This window comes from Xenopus laevis, chromosome 7S (assembly GCF_017654675.1).
Source record: "Xenopus laevis strain J_2021 chromosome 7S, Xenopus_laevis_v10.1, whole genome shotgun sequence".
Lineage (NCBI taxonomy): Eukaryota > Metazoa > Chordata > Amphibia > Anura > Pipidae > Xenopus > Xenopus laevis.
Genome location: NC_054384.1, coordinates 21,003,940 through 21,021,053, shown reverse-complemented (window position 1 = coordinate 21,021,053; position 17,114 = coordinate 21,003,940). Strand labels below are relative to the sequence as shown.

At 39.6% G+C, this 17,114-nt stretch overlaps 2 long non-coding RNA genes across 2 annotated transcripts; one reads left to right on the top strand and one right to left on the bottom strand.

The window, feature by feature from the left end:
• Positions 1-5,661: 5,661 nt before the first annotated feature.
• LOC121396215 lies at positions 5,662-11,109 on the bottom strand. Its single transcript, XR_005962890.1, has 4 exons — positions 10,789-11,109; positions 8,102-8,181; positions 6,192-6,397; positions 5,662-5,949 (listed from the first exon to the last, which is right to left on the bottom strand). It is a non-coding gene; the product is annotated as an uncharacterized LOC121396215 (long non-coding RNA).
• A 2,826-nt stretch (positions 11,110-13,935) lies between these two features.
• LOC121396131 lies at positions 13,936-16,898 on the top strand. The gene is made up of 4 exons (XR_005962848.1): positions 13,936-14,023; positions 15,905-15,996; positions 16,626-16,688; positions 16,810-16,898. It is a non-coding gene; the product is annotated as an uncharacterized LOC121396131 (long non-coding RNA).
• The last annotated feature ends 216 nt before the right edge of the window (positions 16,899-17,114 follow it).

Genomic DNA, 17,114 nt, shown 5'->3' with positions numbered 1-17,114 from the left:
TATAAATATTATAGAGACATCAAGCCCATGAACATCCTACTAGACCATCAAGGACATACCAAAATTTCAGATTTCGGCCTGGCAGAGGAGAACATCTTCCCAGGAGACACCACCACTGGCTGGGTCGGAACCCTGGAATACATGGCGCCGGAGGTGAGATTTGCAATTACAGTATATTTACAGCAGAAATCTAGTAAGGCAAGAAGTATAGGAGAATGTGCCCAGGGCAGCAGATCTGTATATAAAATCCAACTAATGCCTTTCAAAGACATAGAGGTTCCACTGTTAGCCAAAATAATTATCAAATGACAATGAAAGAGTAGTACACTTTTAGGCACCCCCAGTGTAATAAATCATTATCTTTTTGCCCGAGACCAGTGCTCCTGTTTGGAAAATATTACAGGTACCTTTCTTTATAAGTGGCAAGTAGTGATGGGCGAATTTATTTGCCAGGCGTGAATTCGCTGCGAATTTGCGCGATTCGCCGCCTGCGAATAAATTCACGAAATGGCCACGAAAAATCGCGGCAAAAATTCGCTGGCGTCAAAAATTCGCTGGCGTCAAAAACGGGCGCCGGCGTCAAAAACGAGACGCCAGCGCCGTTTTGCGAATTTCTTGCTGTATTGCGAATTTCGCATGAAATTCGCAAATTTTTCTGCGAAATGGCGCAAATTCGCCCATCACTAGTGCCAAGCTGCCATGTTACTTTTATTTCTAAAGGTACCTTAACTCATGGAACCCCACAGTGTATTACCCTGTCCTTGTCCTGTAATTCGTATTTTCGTTCATTCGTTTTTTCTGACATGGCTTCTTGTACCCGTGGCTAAGTTGTAGCTATAAATGGCAAGTGTAGCTGTTCTGAGTCAAGCTAGAGAATTTTTCAGCCTGGTAATTTTTTTTTCTTTTTTAAGATTCTGCATAAAGAAACATATACTGCAGCAGTGGACTGGTGGTCATTGGGCATCACCATCTGCGACATGGCCACTGGCAAGTTGCCATTTGATAACAGCGGCAACACCAAGGAGCTGATTCATTCCATAAAATACAAGGAACCCAAGATACCTAATGGACTGGATGAAGATCTGAAACATCTTCTGTACAAGGTAAGTAGTAAGAGTGGTATAGAAGTATTGTAACATTCACAGATATATTTCTGCTCCTTTTGTGATATTAAAACTGCTGTTCATTGATCCTTTAGATTCTTAAAAGGAAATCAAAACGTCGCCTTGGACTGCGAGGAGACATTAGGCAACAACCATTTTATCGATCCATCAATTGGGTGGCGCTGGAAAAGAAAGAATTACAACCACCTTTCCAGCCCAGAACTGTAAGTACATGGTTGGGGAATACAAATGAAAAATATTTTTTGTCCTGGATAGATAGAATTGACTAGTGATATTGTCAAGCCTGTGGAAGGTTTTGTTTGTGGAACAAACACACAAGTCCCCATACTCACACAGCCATGACAGCCCACGGAAAACTATACACATAAGGAAGATGTCTCTGTAAAGGCAAATAATATGGTACTTTAAAGGAACAGTTCAGTGTAAAAATGAAAACTGGGTAAATAGATAGGCTGTGCAAAATTAAAAATGTTTCTATTATAGTTAATTAGTCAAAAATGTAATGTATAAAGGCTGGAGTGACTGGATGTCTAACATAACAGAACTCTAGTTCCTGCTTTTCAGCTCTCTAACTCAGAGTTAGTCAGCAACTTTAAGGGGGCACATGGGACATAGTTTTTGGCTAACTAAATATATTGAAATGATTTTTATTTTGCACAGCCTATCTATCTACACTTTTTGTATACTGAACAATTCCTTTAATCTTAATAAAGGCTCTTTAAGTCCATTGTGAAATACATGGCAAACTGAAACACAAAACTCTATTTTTGCAGAATTAAAACCCGTCATGGACCTCTAAAAGAAATGCATTGACTTATCTCTTTATTATAATAGATTTTGAATCATGTCGAATAAAATCATTTTTCCCTTTCATGCAGCCAGCAGCTAATCTATTCCAGCCGTATGATGGGAAGCCGCCGCTGTCATTCCTCAATGAGGATGAAGCCACTTCAGGGGAAGCTACATCGGAAGACAGAAACATCATTCCCGGCTTCTCATTCTTAAATTCCACCTGGCTGGAGTAGGTATAAAGGCACGTGTGTCATTCAGTCACTAATAACAACATGCTGCTATTCCATCTAGTGCAGGTACAAAACACCAGTGGGTTTATCTGTGGAATTCAAGATCATCTCCACCTGCTGTACAAAGGCCGTATCTTCCTCCTGTTTGTAACATCAGCTCCACCTTCACCTGGAATTCCATCATCCAGACTGCTTGGTAACATCAGGTACTGGGAACACGAGGGGCAGTCACTCATCTGGTACATCAGGTAAGTATCAGGTGGGTATATTTATGTGAGCGAATGTGTGAGTGAACGTGAGATATGAAAGGATAAGGGTGTAACAGAAGGCAAAGCAGAGTCTAAGATCACAGCCTGCTTTGTCTTCCTGCACATCATGTCTATAGATCCTATACCCTATTAGTTATGTAAATAGTTTTATAGTTTTACCAGGGCAAGGGTTTTTTCCCATCTGAAGTAAGATGGGGTTTTTTTTTACCTTGTCCCTTAAGTTTCTATGTTAAATGAGCAAAGGGTGGGACTTCATAGACATGTGCAGTTTAAGGGTCGGGTCACACTGGGCGATTCGGGGAGATTTAGTCGCCAGTCGACTAAATCTCCCCGAATCGCCCAGTGTGCCCTTACCCTAAGCCTCGTTTGTTGTCTTTGTTTGTCACGTTTGTCCTGTTGTGTGAGGCGTTACACCCGGCGTGCCGGTAACAAGGTTGAAGCCTTGACGTGGCGTTACTGCTCACATGTATAAACATGTGCTAATTCAACCAGTGCTGTGTGACTGTGAGTTTGTTTTATGTGTTGCTTCATTGGCACAATTTGGCTATCTTTGTTTTCGAACAAATGTATTTAACTACAAATTGTCTTTATAATTTGGACTCGCAAATGAAGCTTAATGCAACAAGCAGAAGAATGCTGCTGTGATAGTCCTGGGTGTCTTGTTTAGAAGCTGTAACACTGGTCATTGGTTAGGGGTCCCTGCTAAATTTAAATCACTTATTATCTCCCAAACCAGTTTCTACAATATTGCACATATATATATTACAGTAACAAGTGAGCATATCTGCTGCCCTGCAACTATAGTCACCAGGCTCCAGGCACCTGTGCCTTCTTTTACAAATTCCTCAGGTCTTTCTGGGAACAGGTCTGGTTTCTCTTATATGACTGAACTCTGAGTGTTTTCTTCTAAGCGCTGTCACATTTGGGGGCTTTGATTTGGGGCTGTCCTGCAGAAATTGGTGCGACTGAAAGTACGGTAATGTTGTAGCATCTCCTCCCCTGCCCCTGTTGCCTACCCTAGGAAAACACTCATCCTGGCAGATAGATATTTCTCTCTTTAGGGACTCTACATACAAAGGGCATGCAGTAAGGAATGCCATTTTCCCACCTCCCAACTTACTAAGGTAATTTAAGTCTCTAGTCTAAGCCTATGTTATATGTCTTCTATTCACTTTAGTGGGAACAGTGGCAGTGGTGTAGAATTGTCAACTAACCCCTTTAAAACCAGTCATGTCTAATCCTGCATGTCTAAATAAAATTAGTTACATTCATTTATTCAAACGTGTTAGGGTGCATTCACAACACAAGTGAGCAAAGTGCATTTTTTGCACTATTAAGTGGGGCATTTTGCAAATAGCAACCCCTACACCTTGCGTGTCATTCAGATGTTGAAACTGCGCTCTTCCCTGAGTCTCGGATTTTTCATCTGGCGCAACTGCAGAACGCAGTGTAAAGGGGGTCATCTATGACCCTTGTTGGGTACAGCCATGTAGAGCTCACCACAATAAAGGGTCAATTAGAAAATCAACATGTTTAGTTAATGTGTCAAGTTCTAAAGTAATATCAGTCAAGTTTTACAGTGAGATGGTGAATGCAAAAATAAAAGGTAAATGGGTATAAATATACCTATAATATTTTTTCTACCATTTGTAGTAGGTTTAAAAAGGAGTTTACTTTGCCTTGCAATACTACATTTTTATGAGCTGGTTGTTTTGTACAATAAATCCTTGGCAATAGTTACAAGAACCACCACTATGTTTTGACCCACCATGAACAGGACATCATTTATATCAGTAGATCTCACCCGGCAGCCTAGAGCCAATGGCACACGCATTCAATCAAAGTATTAGCAGTATATTCGTCCGAAAAATGTTTAAAACTGGCAGACTTGGGCTCGATGGATAGAATATCTTAATTTAAAGGAGTGATAGTCTCTAAATCTGGAGTACTGTGGAAATATGTGGTCAAAACAAGAATTTGCATATTCATAATGATATTTTTGTATTGGTATTGGTGGTTGAAACCATAAAATACTCTCTCTATTCTATTTTCTACTTTTTTTTTAAAAAAATGTTGTTTTAAAAATTTGTATGTGAAATATACAGGGATGGAGAATGACATGTAGTAAAAAAAATGTCCCCCTTCTTCCCTTTATCCCTTTACCCCATTTTCTTTCTATATCCCCTTTGAAAAATTTGTATAAATAAAGAATTTAAGAAAAAAGTGTTAGCAGTATAAACAGGGGACAGATCTAGACTTCTAAACTTATACATTACAGAAATTGGTCTGCCTCTAATAACTTATTAATAATCGATCACTACAAAGCTGACCACGATTCCTTAGCTCAGGCACATTTTGGCCAAAAGAAAATCACCTAAATATTGATGTAATATACAATGTAATGGCTTGTACTCATTTTTTTTAAATTCTGATGAATCCATTTTCAAATAATTTTATTAAAATATTGAATTTTAGTCACACTTGACTGCCATAAGGCCACATCTGTATTTTACAGAAATGTACAGGTATAGGATCTTTTATCCAGAAACCTGTTACCCAGAGAGATCCGAATTACAGGAAGGCCAATCTATTTGTGTAATCAATCAATCAATCAATCGAGGCAGTGGTCTGAATGAGAGACTGTAATATAAATAGAAGAGGGGCTGAATTTATAGACAGGTTATAAAAAGTAGCAATAACAATACAACTGTAATCTCCATTTTGGCTGCAAAAACCCCTCATTTGAAAGCTGGAATGAGTCAGAAGAAAAAGCCAAATAATTAAAAAATCAGCCATTCTAAACATACTAAAATTAGGGAAAGACCTCTTATCCAGAAAACCCCAGATCACCAGAAGAGCCAAATTTCCGTTTTTTTATCCCTTTAAGATATAGTGCTCCAAATTACAGAAAGACCTATTATCCAGAAAACCCCAGATCACTAGAAGAGCCAATTACTTTTAAAGGGATTTGTTCATGATTTTTATGGTGTAGTATATCAAATATAATAGAATTAAACAATAGGATTGTTTTGCCACCATAGATTTATACTAGCTTAATTAACATCAGTTCTTGGTAGTATTTTTATAAAGGAAAACAATTTGAAGAATTGTTGGTTTAAACTTGGAAGGAGATGGGATTCCTGTACTTGCATCTTTCTTGTTACCTCATGTTGGATACTATACTTGTATTGCTTAGAACCTAGTAGTTCTACATTGATAATAAATAATACACCAGTTTGAGACAAATTAATAAGAACATTGTTATTTTTTTTTTTAAATAAAATGTTTTTTCTCCTATTGATGACTACATTTTAGGGCATTTTATATGAGGTGCAAACATGAAAGCAAGGTTATGGGCAGACATCTTATTACGATCTTGTTTTCTGGCTGTCTGATAGAGAAGGTCCAGCAGTAGTTTCAGTAGATTTCTGTTTGGTGAAAGGAGAAGCAGGAAAAGAAGTTGCAATGCCTCGATCTGTCGCTCTTAATCTGGTACGCCTGTCCTATTACACTTGGCATCGAAAAGCATTAGGTCTGAGGAGTGAGATACACAAAAACATATTCCAAACATTTGCATATATTCTGTTGAGCTATTTTATTTCAGTGCTATATTCTTACACATACATCTAAACCTATTTGACAAGCATATAAATGAAATATTAATTGCTAAAATGTATACAATGTAAAGAACATACAACAGAGAAAAAGTTGCCATTGCATTATGCAAGACTTATTTCTTCAATAAAGTGCTGTAGAATGGAACATGTCTTACTTACAATTTTTAAATGAGCGTTATAATGCCTGTGTGTCAGCAAAGGCTCTGGCAATTCACTGAGGTACATTTTTAGTAAAGTGGCTACATCATTAGGATGAAACTCTCCAGACTCCACATCAATATCCATTAAACTGTTGAGCAAGTCTTTAATAATTTGTTGTTGATGGCTGTCCCCCGGAATACGAAACAATCCCTCAGTACGCAGATCTATTGATGAAGGCAAAATACAAGTAAGCACACCAGAGTGTCTTTCTATAAATTCTGCTGCATCTGGTCCTTTTCATCAAGCCTTTGCATGGTGGCCTGAAATCATAGGGCAATTATATAACCCAAAGTGACAGCTACTGAAAATGGTCTCCTATTCATTAAAAGTGCAACTACACTGACCAATGTATTTTAGCAGTACCAAGTTACACCTAACTAACTAAAAATGTATAACATGCAAATCCAGTTTTCTACAATAAAAGTGGTCTTAAATTAGCATTTAACTTATACCTGCTTTGATGATAGAGCCTCTTGTTTTGCTATATATATATAATTGTGCACAGCTTCCTCTGTACATACTAAGGGGCCCATTCACTAAGTTCGAGTGAAGGAATAGAGGAAAAATAGTTTGAATTTCGAATGTTTTTTTTGGCTACTGCGACCATCGAATTGGCTACTTCGACCTTCGACAACGACCTTCGAATCGAACGATTCAAACTAAAAATCGTTCGAATATTTGACCATTCGATAATTTCATCCACCCCCTAGTTCGCCACCTAAAACCTACCGAGGCCAATGTTAGCCTGTGGGGAAGGTCCCCATAGGCTTGCTAACAATTTTCTGATCGAAGGATAATCCTTCGATCGATGGACGGTCGATTCGAAGGATTTAATCGTTCGATCGAACGATTATTCCTTCGATCGTTCGAACGAATTGCGCAAAATCCTTCGACTTCGATATTCGAAGTCGAAGGATTTTAATTCGGCAGTCGAATATCGAGGGTTAATTAATCCTCGATATTCGACCCTTGATACATCTGCCCCTAAATGTTTGGTTGACAAAAAATATGATCTTTCCCAAATATGCCAACCTCAGGTCCGGATTTGTGGAAAGGCCACCTAGGCCTGTGTCTAGGGCGCCAGGATTTTAGGGGGGTGGCATGCTCATTGGTTCAGAAATACTGGGAATGAACAGGAGATACAACTATTTTTTAAATTTTCTGTGCGTCAATCCCCATTGCTCCAGTCCAGATGATGAAAATTTGCACGAATAAAAGGGAGGGGACAGGGACGACAAACAGCAGTGGGCCTAGGGGCCCCCACTATGTAAATCCGGCCCTGGCCAACCTTGAGGTGGACAATATTGGGTTTCTCTCATCCTTTGTCCCAAATGAATAAACTAGTTATAGCTAAACACGGAAATAAAGATTTGCACAGGAATAAATATTCTGTGTACACATAAATATATGAATAGGGCAATGTTACATTTACTCATTGAGAAAAATCCATAGGTACATCTCTATAAGTGGTGACAGATGTTTTAAATGCCATTGGTTTTTGCCGGTGGTAAATAGCCTAAAGCTGGCCATAGACGCAAAGATCAGATCCTCGATTTGTACGATTTTCAGTTGTTTGGTCGATCAGACAGGTTAAAATTTCTTTTGGCTGCGGGTAATATCTCTGCATGTATTGCTGATCGTACGATTTTCAGAGGGAGACTGTCACCAGCTTTGGTCGGACATAACTTTCGTACGATTGCTGTCAGGGGCAGAACATCGGCTGATCTGTTCTTTTGTACTTTATTTGATCTGAATGGTTAGTGGCAGGTCGGGAGATGGGGAAGTCCGATCGTACAATGATTCGTACGATCGGATCTTTGCGTCTATGGCCAACTTTAGACAAGCTATGACTTGAACAAGAAACTTACTTTTATGTGGATAATCTATAAGCTGGTAAATTTGTGCAATTCCTTCTTCTGTCAAAGATGTTCCAAAACTATTCCTTTTTCTAGATGTAAAAGACTCATATCACTATATATATCCATTGACATGTACTTTTTATGGCACTCATTTTTGATTGAACTGTATAAGCTTAAACAAAGTTTTAACAAAGTTATAGTAATGGGAATGCAAGTGACATTTTAGATGTGTAAGGCACCTTAAGATACATTATACTATACAAGCTGGTCTTAAATATATGGACAAACATTCAACACAATTTTATTAGTCATCTGCATTAAGCAATTTAACATAAGCCATATATGGTCTGAGCAGTACGATTCCCTGACTGACTGGCAAGACATGCAGATACCATATTGCGCATGCGCCGAAAGTCACAAAGTTTTCCGATTTCACTTTGTGACTTTCGGCGCGTGCGCAGTAGATTCGTACCGGTAAATGCTCCTACTGCGCATGCGCCAGAAGATGACGATTAATCCAGGAAGAAGACAGGACCTGCACAGAGGGGTGAGTAACAAGTTAGGGGCATTTGCCCGGGGGGACAGGTAGGCCAGGGGGGAGAGGGGCAACACAGGGGAGGGGGGAGGGATTTTTGCCCCTAGGGGGTTTCCTTCTCCTTTAAAGGGGCAAAGTATGATAAATCTCGAAAATCGAACTCGAATTTTTTTTAAAAAAAACTCGATTCAAGTTTGGATAATTCACTAGTCAAATTTGACAGTTTTGACCATAAAAAAAATCTGAAAATTCAATTCGACCTTTAATAAATCTGCCCCTTACTGTGGCTATACATGCAGAGATCCTTTGATCGTTTGGCGACGACGTCAATCTCTCCCCAATATGCCCGGGCCGGGCAGATACGATGGTGGGCCCCAGGGCCCAACGATCGGATCCCAATGCAGAGAATACAGGCAGTTGGACTGAGGACCAGATCGACAAACCAGTGTGGTCCTTGACCCAACAGGATTTTAAACCTGTTCGATTGACAGCTGCCCATATTTTGGCCAGATGTTGATTGGGAGAAGCCCGTTGGTGGGCCTAATAAACTGAGATATAGTCTGTATGCAGCTTAGATCAGCCCGTGTATGGCCACCTTTAGGGGGTTGTTTATACAATAGTTATGTCTTAGTAGCTAATTTGTGTCCTGTAAGACTAACAACAGGACGGTTTCCTGTTGTAAGAACATTATAATGCGGCTGCCACATGCTCTTGGTACATAAGGAGTAACCATAAGAAATGGTTATGGTTAGTGCCAGCATAAATAGTCAATACTTATGCAAGGTTAGTCAACAACAGGTTCATAAGATTGGCATTACAAATGAAGGCAAAAGTTAATTTGCTCCTCATATTTCAATTATCCAAATACAGTCAAATCTCAATTGTATATACTCTGATTTTGTTTTCCCTTTTTTGTGGTCCCAGCAATATATATATAATGCATACTGTATTTCTCTAATTTTATATTTTCCCCGTTTTTTTACTATTATCTTCTGGTCCCCTGTGAAAACTGAATGTAACAGTGATCATTGGCTAGTAGACAACATTGATGCTGCACTTCATTAAAAAGCAGGCTCCATAGAGCTAATAATGGCAATGCAGTTACAGAAACACCAGCTGCAATGCTCTGTTTAGGTCTTGCCCTACCCTCAGCAGTGGAACATTGACCTCCCACCCCCTACATTAGTCAGTGCATGTGACGATCACAAAAGAGGGGCAGCCACCCACTAAATCCAGCAGCAGGCTGAGGATTTTTTTTAATTGTATATAGGCACCTGATGACAGCCCCACAAAGCTATCAAACCTCGGCAAAGATCCATAGATGCCTATTAAAAAAACAGCCCTGTTCAGACAGGCATTTTAGTGTATGCTGAAACAATTGGTATTCCTGTAAGTGCTGCAAAATCTACACTGCCAAAGGCAAGCAATGTAAAAGCTATTTACCTACAATATAGCAGACAGAAACAATATGTGATCTTTTCAGAACATTGTAGTGGGGTAATCAACCTGCCAACACCATTCACCCTAATACCAGGTCATCATTGGCACAAAAAAAACTCCTATGGCAAATGTATTTTAAAACTTTCTGCATATCATCCAGACCAATCGCTTGTTTTACAATGATATATATGTAACCCTTTCGACATCCCTTTGTCGGTGTTACACTCCACTAGGGTTGCCACCTGGCCAGTAAAAATCATGCTTGGTGCCAATGTTATTTATAGGGAAAACCCACAAAAATATAGGGAGGCCGCTTTTTTTCTCCAGAAAAGGTGGCAACCCTACACTCCACGTGTGGCGCTTACCTGATGGCACAGGACAAACCGTGGTATTGGGAGAGACTGGGTACCTGGTATTTACTAGCGCAGTGCCTCCACCTAGTGGGATCTGGGAATGCACCTACGGATGGCCCTACTAGGAACACAGTAATAAAACACACACAGTATTTGTTAAACTTAATAACTGTTTGTCTAAAATGAAATGGCCAACTGGTACAAATAGCCTCCTAACCAGGCGGGAGTAGAGCCTCACTATCTAACTTGCTTGCTCTAACCATCTAGCTAACAAAAGAAGGCAAAGTCCTTTAATGTCCTTCCACAAAACATTCTCTGTATCTTCAAGCGCTTCTTTAGGGTACTGTCCCTTTAAACAAGATACTCACTCCAAACCCTCTTTGGATGATTTAGAGAGTTCTCCTCAGGCGACTCCAGTACATCCAGACATACAGTGCGACTACCAGCCCCTTTGGATGCTCAGATGGAAATCCCTTGCTGATGTTGGTTTCTCCAATCTGTTTCCTTTCACATTCACTCCAGGCACAGTATGTGGCTTCTCTGTGCCAGCCTGAACCAAATGTCTGCTTTTGGTGGAGCCTCTCAGCTCTCTGGGCCCACCAGCAGTTCTCTAGTCTCTATCTCTGTCCACCATGTGGCTCTCTCTGCCAGGCTTTTCTCTTTTGCCAGTATCTGCGACTCCTTCTTCCTGCCAGACACTCACTAGCTGCTGTGTCATTTCCTGCTGGTTGCTAGGTAACAGCTTACAGGACACAGACAGGCTCTATGCCTGATCTCTTACAGGGATAATAGAGATACAAGCTATGGGTGTATGTAGTACCTATAACACTGCAGCAGCAGAAGAAAAGGTCAGACCTGAATCGTTCTGTGCCAGTAACACTAGGCAACATATTAATGATTGTCTAGTGCTGCAACACCATGTAGCTGGCACATAAGCTGGTGCTGGGGGACGAGGAAAATGACAGAAACCCCATAAAGTGAAAATATTTATTTTGGATTTCTGCTGCAATTGACTGCTACATTACTATTTGCATTTGCCATAAACGTTAAATAAAAATATATGGTTACACTTTGGTCAGTGTTAAGTCAAATGCATATTAAATAGTTGCATTAACCTAGCAGGACTGTGAACAGCAGCTCAGTATGGTTCTCTGCACAGGACCCATGGTCTTCTCTCCACCCATTACAAATCTGTGTTATTAGAGGAAATGGGACTGGTTTCCTTTATTCATGTTGGGCTCATGGCAGCTCCCACGCAAACAAATGGCTTCCCATGCACACAAAAAGCAAAGTTAATGGACTTTCATATATGAAGCAGCTCAGAATCTGATTCTGGAATTTGGAACACAGACTGGACAAACAGAATGAAACAGAAAGCTGATAAACAACAATAGGAAATGTATGGGGGTCACTGGCTGCACTTTTATTCTTATGGGGGCTCTGTAAATAATCACAATACCTTCTGATTAAAGATATATCCTCAAACCCCATTTGAGACCATATTTTACAGTATATCCTGCCCAATGTACAAGGAAACACCTAATAAGAGACGGTTGGATCTGTATCTAACTTTAGAGATATGTACCTGGAACTGTGCTGCAATGGTAGTTTCCAGCCTGTGCCCAGTTGGAGATATATACCTGGCTCTGCAATGGTATCTTCCAACCTGTCCCCAAGTGATGATGTCATTAAGTGGCACCTGTCGCAGGGCATGAGACCTCGACCGTTGGGAAAAGACAGTTGGTGAGAAGACTTCAGAGAGAGAAGAAGAAGGAGGGAGAGACCCACGATCTGACTGAGAAAATGAAGAGGAGCAATTCGTATTTTGGTGATTTGAGGCCCGAGGAGAAGAAGAGAAGATGTGGAAGTAAAGATGTAGGAAAATCAAAGAAGAAAGAAGGGAAGAGGAAAAGGAGTTTAGAAGAGCAGCAGAAGCCAGATGAGTGCTGCAGGGAGCAGAAACGCAAAAAGGAGGAGTATGATGAAGGTAAAAAGAAATTGCTTAATAATAGCTAAATTTCTAAAAGGAGTGGCCCATGTGATTGCTGGCTGCTCATAATTTACTGGTGGGACAGTTGTTTTGGACTTAAGAACTAATATAGGCGCTCAATGGCACAAGTGCAATTGCCAATGGCAACCATTTAGCCAGCAGCTTGGGATAGTGTACTGCAACCTGAAAGCAAAGATGTAATTTGTTTCTAAGGGTAACTGCACTGGTGTAATTTAGCACCTATCCCCCAAATTTAATAAAGGACACACACATTTTGCCCAGGTGTAGCATGACAGCCAAGCAGATCTTTTTGATTTATCAGCTAACCAATAAATATTTCCTACTGTTTGGTTGCTATGAGCAGCTTTACCCACTTTGTAAAATATCCACAAATGTCTGTGCATCTGCATTTGATGTAAAAAAAAAAGATCTCTTTTATCTGTTAATAATGTCCTCTAAAGTACTAGTGAAGAGCAATCAGGTTCCCTTGCAAGCGTCTTTTCTCATAGTTTAATTCCTCCATTTTTTTTACCAGTGCTTCTATATATGGCACTGCACAAAACCCATTACATTTTAGAAACCAGAATTGAATAAATAAATGATTACAGCAATGCATCTTTTAGTCTTTTGGTAATGATCATGGGTCTCTCTCTTTTTTTTCTCTCTCTGATGTCTTCTCCCCAACTGTCATTTCCCAACGGTTGAGGTCTCTTGGTTTGTTTCCTATTAGGGATTAGAAAGGTCATATGTTTTTGGTGCATCAAGTGCAGTATATGGAAGTAGCAAAATCTGGAAACATATATAATGCAACATAATATGTAACTGTGTCTAAAAAATTCTAGTAGCATAATATTAACTATTATTCCATGAGTTGTAAATAAAATCTCTTTTCCCCACTAGGAGCAGCTGAACCCGTGAATGAACAAGCTCAACCTCCAAGGCTGAACCCGCTCAGTATCTCCAGCTACAATTTCAACTCCATGCTGGGGGTAGGAGGATTTGCCAAAGTGAGTGGTGATTGGTTCTCATTAGGCACAGGCCTGGATTTGTGTAAAGGCCACTAAGGCCCGGGCCAAGGGCAGCAGGCTTTTAGGGGGCGGCATGCTTCCCAACTACACCCACATTGGTTCAGAAACACTGGGGATGTGCAGAAGATAAAATAGTTTTTTACATCTCCTGTGCACCAATCCCCATTGCTCTGGTCCAGATGATGAAAATTTGAGCGAATAAAAGGGAAACGGGGGAAAACTAATGACATTTGGCCTAGGGGTGCCCGTTATGTAAATCCGGCCCTGATTAGGCACAGCTGTTTTTTGCAGGGTTTATTGTTTCCTATTTCAATTCCAAAGCTGTTCAAAAGGAACAGAATAAAAATTTGAGTAATGCTGAGTATTAGTGCTCTAATAATGCTGTGATGTATACACTGACTCTTTTCTTGCCTTTCTCAGGTTATGCTGGCACAGTTAGGAAGCAGAAAGCCATACGTGGCTGTAAAATCCATCGTAAAAACAGCAAAGACCACGGATGAGAGTCTTCTAACTGAGGCAAATTTGCTTAAGATCGCCAGAGACAGCCCTTTTCTCTGCCAAGGCTATGCTGCTTTTCAAACCCAGGTACAACATTGGCTCCATATTGTCATTTAGTTTGTAATACTGTTCCACTGTGTCTCCTAGATGATAGCTCTAGTCATACACCTGATCCTTTAACTTAGGGGCAGATTTATCAAGGGCCGAATTTCAAGTTTATCCCACCAACTCCCATAAACTTGAAATGAGAAAAATAATGTGTAAAAAATATGTAAAAAATGGGTGAATAGGATCTAGCTGCAAATTCAATAGAATTTGATTCAAGTTTTTTCACCAAAAAATGTTTTTTTTAAAACAAATTTTTTTTTTTAAAAAAGTCCACCAAATGACTCCAAATCAATTGTAGGAGGTCCCCCATAGGCTAAAACACCAATTCAGCAGGTTTTAGATGGCGAATAGTCGAATTCAAATTCTTAAAGGGACAGTACATGATAAATTTCAAAATTCGAATTTCACATTTTTTTAAAATTTGAATCAAATTTGGACTATTCCCTAGACGAATTAAACTAAAATAAACTCGAAATTCAAACTTAAAATTTTCAATTTGACCCTTGATAAATCTGCCCTTTGATGTCACTAAATCTTTATTAAGGGGCATATTTATCAAGGTTCGAATTTCGAATTGAACAAACTTTGAATTCAAAAGACCAACCAAAATTAAGTCGAAGTTTTTTTGGGTGGAATAGGTCCATTTTCGATTGAATAGGTCCGTATGTGGGCGAATTCGAATCCTACCAATCAAAGTAATAGCGCATTCGATCGAATTCGATTCAAATTTTTTCCCCCAAAAAAACTTCCAAAGTCCAAGTCCAACAATTGACTCCAAATCGGTTCTAGGAGGTCCCCCATAGGCTAAAACAGCAATTTGGCAAGTTTTAGATGGCGAATGGTTGAAGTCGAATTTCGAAGAGACAGTAGATGATAAATTTTGATTTTTGAATTTTTTTCAAATTTGAATCGAATTTGGACTATTCCCTAGTCAAAGTACACAAAAAATAGCTCGGAATTTGAATTTTTTCATTCGAAAATTCACCTCAACCTTTGATAAATCTGCCAATAAGTTTTTATTAAGAAATAACTTAAAATAACCGAAACTCCACTTGCGCTCCTCTTCAGAAAAGGTGATCCATCATGCAGCGCTCCATTTCTCCTCCCTGCCTTCCTTATAGGAGACAGCCTGGGAGGAGAAATCGATCGCCACACGATGGATCATCACCCTGTCGCCGTTTCTGAAGAGGAGTGCAAGCGGAGTTTCTGTAAGTTATTTCTTAATAAAGACTTAGCGATTTTAACGTTTAATATATCTTTTTTTTTCATAGCATACTAAAATCAAAGAGGTTAAAATCAAAGTACAGGATGATTCAACTTCCCACAGTATTTATGAGCTGATGCTATATATTCATATTATATATTTTATTATTTTTGTGCATCATGTACAGGAATTAGGGATGCAGGATTTGGTTTAGGATTCGGGCAGGATTCGGCCTTTTCAGCGTGATTCGGATTTGGCCAAATCCTTATGCCTGGCCGAACCCTAATTTGGATATGCAAATTAGGGGCAGGGAGGGAAATTGCGGGACTTTTTGTCACAAAACAAGGAAGTACATTTTTTCCCTTTCCATTCCTAATTTGCATATGCAAATGCAAATTAGGATTCGAATTTGGTTCAGTATTCGGCTGGATCTTTTCCGAAGGATTTGGGGGTTCACCAATTCCAAAATAGTGGATTCGGTACATCCCTAATAGGAATGGGTATTTTTTACTGGTGAATATGAGGATTTATTGCCCTGTCCTGTTTGACTTTACATACCTTTGAGCCACATTGTATTAAATAAATACTACCCTATGCTGTAAGTGTTGTGCTAATTCTTTATGTCCCTCACTCTTTCCATTTGTCTGTGTAACCAGCGGCATGCCTTCTTTGTCATGGAGTTTCTGAGCGGGGGCAGCCTAGAGGATGAGCTGAAGGATCACGGGACACTGCCCATAGAGAGAGTACGGTAAGTATTACATGGTACCGGAATAATATCACTAATAAATAGCTTTATACTTTTTTATTTTTTAAGACAATTCTTAGGGGCCAATTCACTAAATTCGAGTGAAGGATTCGAATTAAAAAAACTTCGAATTTCGAAGTATTTTTTGGGCTACTTCGACCATCAAATGGGCTACTTCGACCTTCGACTACGACTTCGAATCTAAGGATTCGAAGTAAAAATCGTTCGACTATTCGACCATTCGATAGTCGAAGTACTGTCTCTTTAAAAAAAACTTTGACCCCCTAGTTCGGCAGATAAAAGCTACCGAAGTCAATGTTAGCCTATGGGGACCTTCCCCATAGGCTTTCCTAAGTTTTTTTGATCGAAGGATATTCCTTCGATCGTTGGATTCAAATCCTTCGAATCGTTCGATCGAAGGAATAATCCTTTGATCGTACGATTGCAGAATTTGCGCTAAATCCTTCGACTTCGATATTCGAAGTCGAAGGATTTCAATTCCTAGTCGAATATCGAGGGTTAATTAACCCTCGATATTCGACCCTTAATGAATCAGCCCCTTATTGTCTTAAAAGAAAGAGAACATTACAGGATAATCTTCATGGAATTAACTAATATTTCTTTATTTAAAGGTTCCATTCAGCAGAGATTATATGCGGCCTGCAATTTCTACATGGCAAAGGCATTATCCATCGGTCAGTATAGATTTCTACATTTATGTAACATTCTACAGCAGAAGCCACACACAGATTGGGCTGCAAATCAACAGCCTTTGTCTTCTTTTCTCTAATTCATTTTATTTTATAAATATTATAGAGACATCAAGCCCATGAACATCCTACTAGACCATCAAGGACATACCAAAATTTCAGATTTCGGCCTGGCAGAGGAGAACATCTTCCCAGGAGACACCCCCACTGGCTGGGTCGGAACCCTGGAATACATGGCGCCGGAGGTGAGATTTGCAATTACAGTATATTTACAGCAGAAATCTAGTAAGGCAAGAAGTATAGGAGAATGTGCCCAGGGCAGCAGATCTGTATATAAAATCCAACTAAGGCCTTTCAAAGACATAGAGGTTCCACTGTTAGCCAAAATAATTATCAAATGACAATGAAAGA